The 13239-nt window shown below is 34.5% G+C and overlaps 1 protein-coding gene across 6 annotated transcripts in view; it reads left to right on the forward strand.

The window, feature by feature from the left end:
• Pcdh9 (protocadherin 9) overlaps positions 1 to 13239 on the forward strand; it is an 814591-nt gene that overhangs the window by 5027 nt on the left and 796325 nt on the right. The window lies entirely within an intron of this gene.

The raw sequence follows: 13239 nt of genomic DNA on the forward strand, positions 1-13239 counted from the left end.
CTCTCTTTTGTTTTGGTCTAACTTTAGCTAAGTTATAAGGAGGAAAAAAAAACTTGACCCCTTTTCTATTCCTCTGGGGCTCAGTCAAGAATTTTTAGAACAGCTTTGAAATTTCTGAGTTCTGAGAATTATTTAACCTCCCAGTTTCCTTCAAATGGCAAAAGATGAAAAGAGAAAATTATTCCAAAGTGTCCCAAGATAATGTTTGCTCAAGAAGAAAACCCATCCTGATTTGCCCAATTCTGCTCCTGGGGTTTCCAAATTGCCTGCTTCAAGATTTTCACATTACCTTTTGATCTAAAAAGTCACCTTCAAATATCAAGTTTAAGTGACGTTTGAAGGTCTGACACCAATTACACTGGAGCTGTGGTGCTAAAGGGGTTAATGTTTTTTTAGACTCTTGAAAAAAAAAGTAGGATATTAAATGTACATCAGCTGTGAAACATATGACTGTCGAGTGATTGCATCTAAGCCATATAGGAAGTATAATCTTTGATTTCAAGTTATTTTATTGTAATATAGAAAATTGGGTCTTTCTTAGAAAGATTTTCAGTGTCCATAATGGCCAAATATGAAGATGAAAAAAGGAATGCTCTAATAATACTAATTTATAGAGAAAAGAAAGAATCCATTGTAAATACTTCTTCATCTTAGTAATGCACAAGTGATCTGTCATAACTCATTTTAAACTGTGAAATATGCCATATGAAGAGAGATTAAGAGGCTGAGAGACTCATATTTCAACCAAATCCAGAATTAGTTTTTCTTAGGTCTAATAATTCCTTGTTAATAAAGATTTAAATGCAGTGCTGTCTAATTTATTTCTCTGGTGCTTGTCTGTTGCCACTAAATTTGAATGTCGATAATAGCCTGTAGATGGCACTAGGGTATCATGTCCCTTGTGCTGGCCAGGTGCCAATCCTGCAGGAGCTAGGAGAAAGGGGGGAGGGAAGGATCAAGCTGGTAGTACAGCCAAAGATACCTTTTATTTAATGATAGTTCCTCTGTAGCAACTAGCATTTAAGTTCATTTGCTTGCTCTTTAGTGAGTTCCCCTCAGCATGTCAGCTTTCTAGGATTTTGGAAGTCAAGCTCTGTCTGTTGTTAGGGGTCCATCTCTGCTGGTGACCCATCCACCACACTGCTAACTCTTAGGAACATAGGTCTCAGAAAATGAAGTGAAACAAAATTCACTTGCATAATTGTCTTGGCAGTTATTGGTGAGTCTTTGGAAAGTCAAGAGGGGTTTTTGTTGTTGTTATTGTTGTTGTTGTTTTGTTTACTTTTTTCTAAAGTTGTGGTAGAGTAGTGTATCTTATGAAAACTGTTTCCCCTTTTAGATTTAGTAGCTGCTCTGTAATGACGTTGAGACTTCATGACAATAAGGTATCATGAAAATGATTTTGTCAATGAATCACACAGGTCCTTCCTCCATGAATATTAAGTATAATGCCTATGATTATGAAAATAAAATCTTCATTTGAAATATTAAATACATAAAGCATTGTAGACTCACATATGCTTAAAGCTGAAATGCACAGGATATAATAACCTAAATGACAAAATCAGTTTTGAAGTACTAGAGAAGTCTATTAGATTATTAGAAATACATGGAAGTCAGAAGCACAGCTTGGTTTCATGCTAATCTTATTAGCATTTGAGAAAAAAGTGGCGTTTTAAAATTTGGAAATCATCTAAAGATATCAAAGTTTTTAAAAATTGTTAAATAGTTTATTATAGTAAGAAAAATAACTAATAAAACTAAATGCTCTTAAGAAGTTGCTATTTCAATGAAGAAAAGAAGAAAAGTTTGACTTTTACTTTATTAAAATCTATACTATGTATTTTTGGTAGGATTTTTATTTTTATCATTACCTGAAAATAAATTAGTGTGACCTGAAACTTTTCAATGAGATGAGAAATTGGTTTCCCGTGGAGAATTACCCGTCTACTTCCCAGCATTATCATTTCTTACGTGTCAGTGCCATGGGCATTGCTAGTTAGGTATAGGCCAACATCCTCTGATTTTCCAAAACTTAATGAACTTAAATATTATACCAAGGCATAAATGCTAGTCAGATGTGTTTCAACAAAGCTTTGGAAATATCTGATGAAACTTCATTTGTCATAAGAAAACATTTGTTTACATGCCATGAACTTGCTCTCAGGATGCTGAGCAACTCCCTAACTGAAATGACAGTATATTCCAGACACACCTTTTAACCATGAGGTATTTTGGAGCTTTCTTGTACACATTCTGATGTTGAAAACTAGTGCAAAATCTCCCACGATAAAGAGCAATTAAGGTGATAATGCTGATATGTTTTAGCTACTTTCAAAATAAAAAAATAAAAACGTAATAATTATACTTGAGAATTAAATCTTGGAAGTAAGGAGGTAGGGAATGGCACCATATCAAGGCATAGATACACTGTTAAGGGGGAAGGCTATTTCCTATGTTGAAAAACATAAATTATATATAGCTTCTCAAAATTGTGTTTGCTGAACTCTATAATAGCTCTCTAAGATGTTTTGATAATCTAGAACCAATAGGTGTTTTTGCTTCTTTTTAACTCCTCTGTTTCAACTAGTAACCTTTATACAAACTAGAGTTCCATGGTTTATGACTTTGAAAATATAAATTTTATTACTACAAATTCTATCAAGTAAATTTTTAGACTAATACATAATATGTGAAGATTTGTTTTAGTAAAGTAGGCACGATTGCCTTTAACAGGACTCCTTTTTACTTTATGGTGCTAACTGAAGTGTGGAACATGCAAAAATCTTAAATAAAAGGTTAACAAATTTAAGTCCCTCTACTTTGTATTGTCTATATGAACATGCATTCTGGGTTTTGCATCCTGATCTGGTCTGTGGTGCAGAGAGACCCCAATTTGTCTGACACATTCTTCCTTGCTATTTCCCTGGGCGTTTCCAAGTGATGCATGAGGTCATCGCAATTTCCGTCCCTCTATTGACTCTATCTTACTAAGTCCTTTTTAAATTTCAGGATAACAACCCTATCATTTCAATTTCAGAATAGCAACTCTATCACTTAATAATTTTAAAAGTATCCTCTGTGTTTCCCAGACTGAGAATGTGCAGTTTTAGGCACAGGATTGTGTCTTCATCACTTCTCAGTTCAGGATCAAAACACAATTCCCTGCTGCAGTGTCAACACAGCAAATTTCACCTGGTCGCTTCACAATAAAGTTCCTTGTGCTTTTGTCTAAAAGCAGAAGGGGAGCTTCTATTGACATTAGAGAGTTTAAAATATAGATTTTCAGATTGACATATGTCTCAGAAATAGTGCATTCTCTCTTGAAACAGGGTTTCGGATTCTTCTAGACCAATTCTGATGCATTGCTACTGGGTCAAACCTGGAAAGGGAACCAGCTAGCAGTTTCCTGTGTCACAGTGCGTTCTGTTCATTCTAAGTTCCATTCTTGGAGATTCAGTCTTAACATATTAGAAGAATAAATGCTCTCCTTTTCCTCTCATATCATCGTATCCAACAGTCCTGTTTTAGAACATGTCAACTCTGCCCATTTATTGACAGCTGTTTTATTGTAGCTGGAGGCTTTATAGTAAGCTGTTTATTGCTGCTTCCTAACTTGGTTGACAGCATTTGGGGAATTAATTTTCTTGGTCCCGTGTGCTTTGTTTTCTCCAGCAGGAGTGTGGGAATAAAGGAAAATGTAAACATAAAGAACAGTGTTCTATTTACATTTGACAAGTTCTTCAAGTCATCAAACAGTCTGTAAGAGCTCCACCAGAGTTTGGTTCTGGGTAAACAGGCATGTTTAATTTCCTAAGTGAGATGTTCATTTTCCAGCTTAAACATCCCCACTTTAACTGTTATGCTTTAAAGTATTTTCTCAGATGCACATTTATGTATAGATTGAAGAATTTATACATTGAGAATGTGTAGACAAGCTGTACTCAAGCGGGTGTGTGTGCTTTTACAGTTGCAAAGGGAATTGCTTCAATTCCCAATCATTTAGAGATAGCATATTACTTTTGTGATTACTTTTCATTTTTGAGTAATCCACCACAATCAGCAATGCAACGTTATTATGACATGTGGAACACAGAAGACAGTGATAGTGCTGATGTTTAGAATATTCAGAAAGACACAAATGCGATTGAGAGTCTAATATGAGGCCTGCACAAACTTCAGCACGTTTCCGGCTACTGTATTTTAGAACACAGAAGCAGTCGTGACTGGGTAGTAGGTGCATCATGAAACATTGTCTCTACCTCCAAATCAAATGATTTTGAAAATTGTGACTTTTAATGCTGTAGCTTCTCCCTTTATTACTTCCTTTGGTTGTGATGTCAGTTTTCATATTTAGGAAGCAAAAGAAAACCCCCTTGGAGACTGACTCAGACTTCTAAGATAAAGATGAGTTATTCACGATGGCTACATTTGCTCTTGGATTTTAAACAGGGATGTTTGATGTTTTGTTTGTGGTTTGGTTTTTTATCCACTTGATATTCCTATGAAGGCCAGAATATATTGTTTCATTCATCTCTAATAAGCTTAAGAAAAAAAAAAAACCAAATGTCATTGTATTAAAGAGGCTTTTTTAGGGTGTGACCACATACAGAATATTTATGAGAAGGCAGAAAATTTATCTAGATAAAATAATCTACTATCCCGTTTTCTAAATTTAATACAATTATATCACCAAAACTGTGCTTTCCTTTTTCTCATGGTCTGACTAGTCATGCCTATATTGTGATAAAACAGGTATTGGCTGATTAAAATTACCTTGCCTGCCTGGGGACAGAGTTCATTGAGAGATCACTGGCCTGAAGTGTGCAATGCTCATATTATACCACTGCAAAAAGAAAAAGAGAATAATCTTGCATTTTTTAATGGTGACAATATTCCATTTTATTTTGATATGTGAATACCCTTTCTGTTTAATTGCAAACTATAATTTACTTGTTAGCATAGCATAAATTAAAAGTCATAAAATAGAAAGACAAGATGGAGTGAAAGAACTCAAATTTAGAATGAGATTTCTTCACAATCCATTGTGACTTATATCAAATCTGTAATTACACCCTAACTATTACAAATGACATTTTAATGCATTATTGCTCGGATATGCTGTTTTGTAGGTGAAGGTGTGAGAGCCATGTGTTCAGATCATATTTCTGTATAAGTGCAATTTCTGCAATTACTTTTACTCTCCACAGTCTTCATTTTCTAAGTTCTTTGCTTAGAGGACACTGATCGTTTTTTATCAGGCGCCCAAAGCTTAACCTTGTATTTTTCCATCTGTCTAAGGGTACATGTTTGTGCAGCATTGGGCTCCATTTCCCGATTTGATGTTTCTGGTTCGGCTTAGCTAGACATAAAGGCTTAGTGTTTGTGTATTTGTGAACAAAACAGAATAAAACAAGGCCAACTCTAGTGAGCTGTTTACTGCTTCCACTTAAAATCCTTGAAGTGTAAGCCTGTATGCATGGAATCAGGTATTTGCAAGTGGTGTGATATAATCATAAATTGCCTTCTTAATAATATTAGTCATTCAGATAGTATATCACACATTAGCTTCTTTGGGAAAAATAATTGTAAATTGTGGGATTTTTATTTCCTAACATTCATTTTCTCAATTTGTGCATGCCATAGTCCTTAAGTTTATCTCAGGTTTGACAGTGAGGATTTGGGACTGCAAACCGAGAAAGGATGATCAGGTTCACACAGGCATTGAAGTTTGAGGTTCTAAGTAGTAACGCTACAAAATTGAGAACTTTTAAGTGAGATCATCCCTGAAAAACACATACCACTCTTGCAGTCAATGTAGGTATAGTGTAGAAATATGATCTCGCATGTATATAAGGAGGTACATACTCTCCAGTGTTTAAGATTTCATCAGTTAGTTCTGATAACTGCTCAATCTGTCAAACATTTCATTTGGAAAGGAACAGTTGCCTTTTTGCCTTTGTTTGATACAAACTTATTGGGCTGTCAGTCATCAGAAACATAGAACTTGAAAGATACATTACCATGATTGACATTTGCTTTAGACTTATACTCCCTTTTTCCATAAGCCAAGATTCATTAAAATTTGAATTCCCTATATGAGTTAAACAACTATCTTTCTTTTAATAGTAAAGTGTTATGACTAAAATAAAGTGGGTGAAAAAATCCAATTTTTAATTTTTCACACATATATTTTATCTTATAATCAGTGTTTCCTCTATTGATAAGAATGGTGGCAGAATTAGTGAAGCTTTCTCAGCTATAGTATAGAATTCTCAAAAAGTCAGAACCCCTAAGCACTCATTACATATGCATTTTTACATGTATATACAGTAAGACCTGTGAAAACATTTTCTGATCATCTTTACCAGTATACAAGCATGTATTGAATTGAGAATGATGTACCTGGAGCAACATATAAGAACAGTGAAGATGTAAACCTAAGCAGGATCAGAAAGCACATCTGAGTGTTTCTTATTCATTTTATACAGATTATTCCAGCATATGGGATGAAAGAAACATACCCGTTCTTATCTGGACATCGTTACATGCTACGTGACATGTGTAGGCTTTTAATTATATGAGCTAGACTAGAGACAAGAATGGTAATTTTGTCAATTTTTTTTCTTGCTTGTGTAATATCTTCCATTTAACACACTTTCACAGTTTTGGCTATCGAACCATCTTTACATTTTCGTAATGCAAAGCCTTGCTAATATCCAGTTCCAAGCCTTTTTCAATCTCTCAGCAGTTGCTTAAGAAACTCTCTAATCTCTTTTGGAATATTGAGGATGTGATGGGTGGCAAGGATCTTTAAGCTTTACTGCACGGTATGAAGAGTTGTTACTGAGTTGTTGTGTGCACGCATCTCTCCTGCTGTTAGTTATTTTGTCTCATTTTCTTCCCTTCCTCATCTTTAGTTTCCATCCTGTGAGTATTTATTTTAGTCGGAAATAAGCTTGCCAGGGATAGAAGTTTGGGATTCACCTCCAAATGAATGCCATCACAGACAAGGAAGCTCCGGCACATTTTGCACAGATCTGTATGAACACAGTGAACCCTTCATAAGCTCTTAGATTGCAGGAAATCGGTGCTGGAAATTAAGAGGGGTTTTAAAGATTTGCAAAGTAGAGAGCTTTGTATAATGCTGGAATTGCAGGTGCCTATTAAATATGAAGTAAAGGCTTTGTAATACAACCAGCTAACACGCTTCCCTCCACATTGGAGCGATTTACAGCCTAGGGAATTAGATTTGCCTCATTTTTTCCAAATGCAGATACATTGGATATATTCAAAAGAATATGAAAATATTAGCAAGATGCCTTAGAATGGACTTTTTTCTTTTTCTTTTTTTTTTTTTTTTTTTTTGCAATTTGATGGTTCTGATCCTGCAGAACAGATGACGCAGGGGTGCTAATGTTTTCTCAGAAGTATCTCTGCTGGCTATGACTTAGGGCTTCACCTCTCCTGAGAAAGCACCTTCAGTTTTTTAACAGAATCACTTTTTAATGTAAAAGCAAATGAAAGCCCTAGGTATCTTGAATTATTTCTCAAACTCTGTGTAGGATTTTTCTGGCTCATTTGTAAATAGTGTATATTTTTAGCATGTTTTTATATTCCAGACATATATGGGTTTCATTATATTTACCTTCATGACAGTGTTGAACAAGTGTCCAGAAGTTATTTAATGCTTGATGTTGCAAACTAGCTTGCTTACATGTAAATTGGTGGAAATAGTCTTGCATATATAAAAAATAATTACAAATATGCTTCCACTTTATCTTTTTGCCTCCATAATTGTGTAACCCACAATAGGAACAGGGCAAAGTGCTGTTTCTGTTCATCATAGACGATTGGTTTGGAAAACAAAAGACTGGCAATCACAATTCAGAGAATGAGATTTTTAGTTTTTTTTTCCCCATTTCCTCATTAAACAAACATCAATAAGGAGGAAATGGAAACAGAAGGCATTATGCAATGAAGCTGTAGCTTTCAAAGGAAGAAAATGTCTTCTGCTGACAGTAGTTCTGTAGTAGATCTTTTCTGAGAAAAAGAGAAACTGGTGCTTTTCTGGATTCCGAGGATACGGCCAATCTGTGCCTCTGTGTGATAACAGCTGCATGCTGAGGACTTTCAAACACTCAGCTACACAGGATTCTGCAGGAAACTTTGTAGATGGTGCAAGTGACAAATGGAGACAAAATGGAGTGAGCTCTGAGATGTGAGTTGATGCCCTCCTGACTCATATATTCATGTCATTGAACCAATTTTCACATTGCAAGCCCTGAGTCACAATGGCCTTTCCTCCGCATCAGCTGTGAACGCACCTGTGCCAGGAACTCTTCCTTGCTCTGTGTCTCGTTATTCACTAGCTGGGAGATATTCGAATGTGTCACTTAGTGTACATCCAGCCTTTTAGTTTCTCAGCTGATTTTAGATGGTGCATATTGTTTCCATAGCTCTCTTTACCATAAACATGGTTAGTATGAGTACACACACACACATACACACACACAGGCGTGCACACACATACACATACGGGGTTAGTATCTTGATGATATCTTGGAAGTATGAAATAAACTTCATAATTTTGCCTTTTTTTCTTAGAAATACCAGACACACGCTCTATTCTGAGTTTACTTTTCATTCACCACTGTTAAAATTCACCTTTTCTCATTCTTGCCTTTGCCAATGATAAGAAATACTATTTTGTTTATGGTACCGAGGTTAAAAATATTGGGTCCCATTGAATTTATATGAAAATTGCCCATATTTTTGCTCCAAAATAAAAAATAAGTATGAAAATTACTTTGCAATCCAATAAAATTAATGACAATCTTCGGGTTATTTTGGAATGATATGAACTCAGTCATTTCACTCTACGTCTTCACAGTAAAATAATTTTCTGTGAAAGCAGTGACAGCAAAATATATTAATGCTGACACCTAAAGTCTCGATTTTAGACAATTAAATTCTGCTTTAGGTAAGGGTTATCGACATTTGGGTAGGACTAGGAGCAGTGATCCTCAGACCATCTGTTACTGGCAGGGCTGTGCATCCTCTCCAGCTGACAGAGGGCCAACCCAGGTGAATAGTTAGTGTGCTCCAAAACATAGACCTGCTTTCAGTCTCAAATGTCAATGGAGAGAGTTTGCATACTGGGGCATTAGTGTTTACAGTATAATAGTTAAGGTGATTTAAGTCATCTTACTTGTATTTCCATTCCTCTACATGAACTTTGAGTAGTGGTGAGAAGATGAAATGAGTAGTCATTCAGTAAATGATGATCTAGATCTCTCTAATCTTGTAATTAAGTTTTACGTTGGTGTCATACGTTTCGTTTATTTTATTTATTTTTTTTTTGTCTACAAAGATCATTTAAAGACTTCTTAGTTAGTTATATTTCCCTGCTATTTATACTCATTTGTTTCCCATTTTGATTCCTTATTTATTTGCCACCTGGTCTGTCCATTCAATCATAGATCTAATACAGGATGGGAAGGGTGAATAATGTTAATTAGGATCACTATTCCTCTCTTCAGGTCTTGGCATCTGTAGTAGGTAGTTTTCTCTTCTCACTGATGTAACAAAACATGAGCAAAATCAAATTAAAGCAGAAAGCAAAAGGTTATGTGGGTTCAGAGGTTGAGGGCACTGTCTGTCATAATAGGGGAGGCGTGACTGCAGGAGCATGATACAACGCTGGTCAAATTACATCTTCAGGCAGGGTGTATAGAGAAATGGATGCTTGTGTTCAGCATGCTTCCTCCTCTTTATTCAACCTGGGATTCCAGTCTATATGATGGCTTCATCCAAATTTAGAATAATCACTTTCCCTAATTTAGAAACATACTCAAAGGTATAACTTTTTGACAAGTCTAGATTCTAAAAGATTGGCAATCGGTATTAAGCATAACAATATTTAAATTGAATAGTTTGTGAGAGCTTTCTTAAAAATATCATGATCAATTCATTTTTTGTTATATATTTGAGAGACATACTTTGAAAGCAAAGAGACAAAGGTATCATGCAAGATTCTTAATGCACTCTTTAGTAAAGTAGAAAGTAATTTAGAATCTAGGATATGTTATGCAAAAAGAAGCAAAATAATAATTGAATAGTGATTAATGCAGTGTCTGGTTACTATATTAACTTCAGAAAGATAAATTTAGTGTCTATTAGAACTCAGAGGATTCTCACATGCTCAATCTTCAAATGTGCCTTTGAGATGAATTGACCTATTTAATTCATTTCCCAGCTAAGAAATTGCAAACCATAGAAATAATTTGATATTTGAAGCAGCAGAAATGACTGGGTTAACTACTACATGAAAACATTGTGATAATTAATAACACATTGCATCACCTAGAAGACAGTAGAGATAGGCCTTTGATTTCCTTGTCTGTGCCATGTACGAACCCACATTTAATATAGAAATGGTTTTGAAGTTAAGTATGCAGATATCATCCAGGTCTGGAATACATTCTTCAGACATGCCAAATCTTTCTTCCACCTCTTCTGTCTAAGAATCTCAGCCCTGTTCTGATAGAAGTACTCAATTCTTTTAATAGATGGTTGCTCTTTTAATTTTGCTTATAATTTTTTGTTTTAATCTATTTTTTAAAAAAAATTTCTTTAGGGAAGACTTTGAATTAATCTACTTTTAATTTTTATTATTAGAAGTTCGAAGAAGTTGGCCTATAACTTTATCAGAATACAATATATAAAATTCTTTGCTTTGATCTTAGTCCTCATTATTTTGTCTGTGAAATTACTTCACCTTTCATTTTTTATTACTTTACTTCTTTCAACTGTCTGCCACATTTAAAATTATTCTGTTCCTCTTAATATTTGCTATTAATGTAGTTCTTTGTCTATTGCCCATAGGAGCAGCACCCATCTGGGGATTTTCACCTTACACATCACTCTTATTACAAAACAACATATAAAAGCAAATCTGTTGCACAGTCAGTACTTAACACAGCTGGAATCATTTGAAACCTGCTGGTTCATGCTTCCAATTATTCCACAGACTAGAAAGCATCACTGTTGAAGTATCAGCCTCCACTGTGTAATCAAACTAGATCAAATGCCTGAGAATATATGGATCATATTTCCAGAATTTGCAAAAATGAGGATAGGAGTATTATATGAATCAGATTTTTACTTTTGTTTCTTATTTTGAGATAATGTATACTTAAGAGGAAGTTACTAACATCTGAGTAGATAAAATTTTGCACTCTGTGTGTGGATGACATAAATATTAATAAAGACAATATGCAAAGATATAACACAATAGGATTTTACCCAAAGATACCATTTCTTAATTTTATTGAGATAAAGTAATTTCCTTTTTCTAGAGTAGCTAAAAGCATCATAATGAAACTGCTGATTTGAACTTGAAGCACAGTACAGTGGAGATTTGTACCTAATTAGCTCTACCAACCAAATAAGAAGTTAATATAGACAAATTTCAACTGATTTCTCTGTGACTTTATTTGTTAAAAAAAAATGTTTTAACATCGTAATGTCTTTTAGGGCCTTAAGGAAAAATTCACACAGTTTGTGATTTGACTTCAGTTTATTTGCAATTTCCTATAAGTCAGTGCCACATAAGGACTTTGAAGCAAGACAAACAACAAGAGTAATTGTTAACCATTTTTGTACCAGTTTAACAAAACACATAAATCATGGACAAATAGCATGACTTCATTTGGACTTCAAGTTTCATACTAACTCATGCGTTCCAGGTTCTATGGTCATTTTTTCTGATCCCACACGTGATGGAGTTGTTTCAAGTCTAACTATGTCATATAATAGTTGTCTGAAAAATGCTACTCAATCCTGCCACATAGAAGAGCACAGAAGCACTTAGTCAAAGGATAATATCAGATACACTGTAAATGGTAAAATGGGATTCAAGGCATTTGATCAATTCTTTTATTTGAAATTAAAAGCATGACGTCATTCAGTAAATAGCTATTGTGCACTCTATATGTGCTACATATAGCACCATATATAACCCTGTGCTTGCTAATCATAGCTACATGGCAAATAGGTAGGTCAAATTCATGTTGTCCACATTAATGATGTCATTTCTCCACCACTTATAGAGGGTTCCAGAAATCTTGCTTGAGTTCTATGCTACATAATGATCACAAATTTGGTCTAGGAAGAGACTCAGTGGATTTTCCCAACAAGCAATGGGAATGGCTTTTATTTTGTCTCCTAAATACTTATTGGGTGTAAATTTAACTTTAATCAATATTTACCCTTTTCATCAGGTTAGTCAACTGTATTTTATTTTACACTTTTATACACACACACAAAAAACTTATTTCAGATTTATGTCTCCTAGTTATGTAGAGTGTTATGATGTTTTATATAGGAATAAGAAGCTTTCTGCTTCCAAAGACCTGCCGTGTGATACACTGATTGACTGATCCAATGATGCACACACATGCTCAAACACACACACACATCCTTTTTAGTTCTTATTCATTCTGTAAATATACAGACATTTTGTTTGTCTCAACTGAGTTTCAGAAGTGGTGTTAGACAATATTTTTTTTTTTAATTCATGGCATTGTCTTAAAGTATCTCAGTGCTCAGTGGATTTTAATCACAAAACTTCCTTACATAAAATGAGTACTAAATCAGTTTTAAAACGATGTCATTTTTCTAAAATATATTTTTGAATTCTCACTAAAGAATGCTCTAGGCGATCTGATCTTTGAAGGAGACAATAAAATTCTAAGATGTATTGCTCAAATTATAGGAATGCTAGGTTTAAATTTATTGTTTAGTTAATTTACAAAGACATATGCTCCCTTATCCCTAAAGCCCACATACTTCTATGGGCCAGGGTGTTCATTCAATATCACTGAAAGTAAGAACGCAGCTTTTCAATTGTCTAAGACTAGTCAATGGACTAAAAGTTACATAAAATCTATGGTATATGTTGGAGATTTCAAGCAGTGATTCAATTCACATTGTAGCAGTGTCTTTGAAAAGCCTATTTTATGTCACACAGAAGAATATTGCAGCCTTCACCTTTGGAAGAACATACATTCAACATAGACATTGAATACAGACGTCAAACTCTGGATGGTATATATGTTTGGTCTAATTGGCTTTTTCCTCCAGATGGTTGTCATCTGGGCAAATCCATTTTCTGATGAATATTTATTGAAATATTTCAGGGAATCAATTCCATACCATGGATGTTAAAACGAAGGG

Source organism: Chionomys nivalis, chromosome 12 (assembly GCF_950005125.1).
Source record: "Chionomys nivalis chromosome 12, mChiNiv1.1, whole genome shotgun sequence".
NCBI classification, from domain to species: domain Eukaryota; kingdom Metazoa; phylum Chordata; class Mammalia; order Rodentia; family Cricetidae; genus Chionomys; species Chionomys nivalis.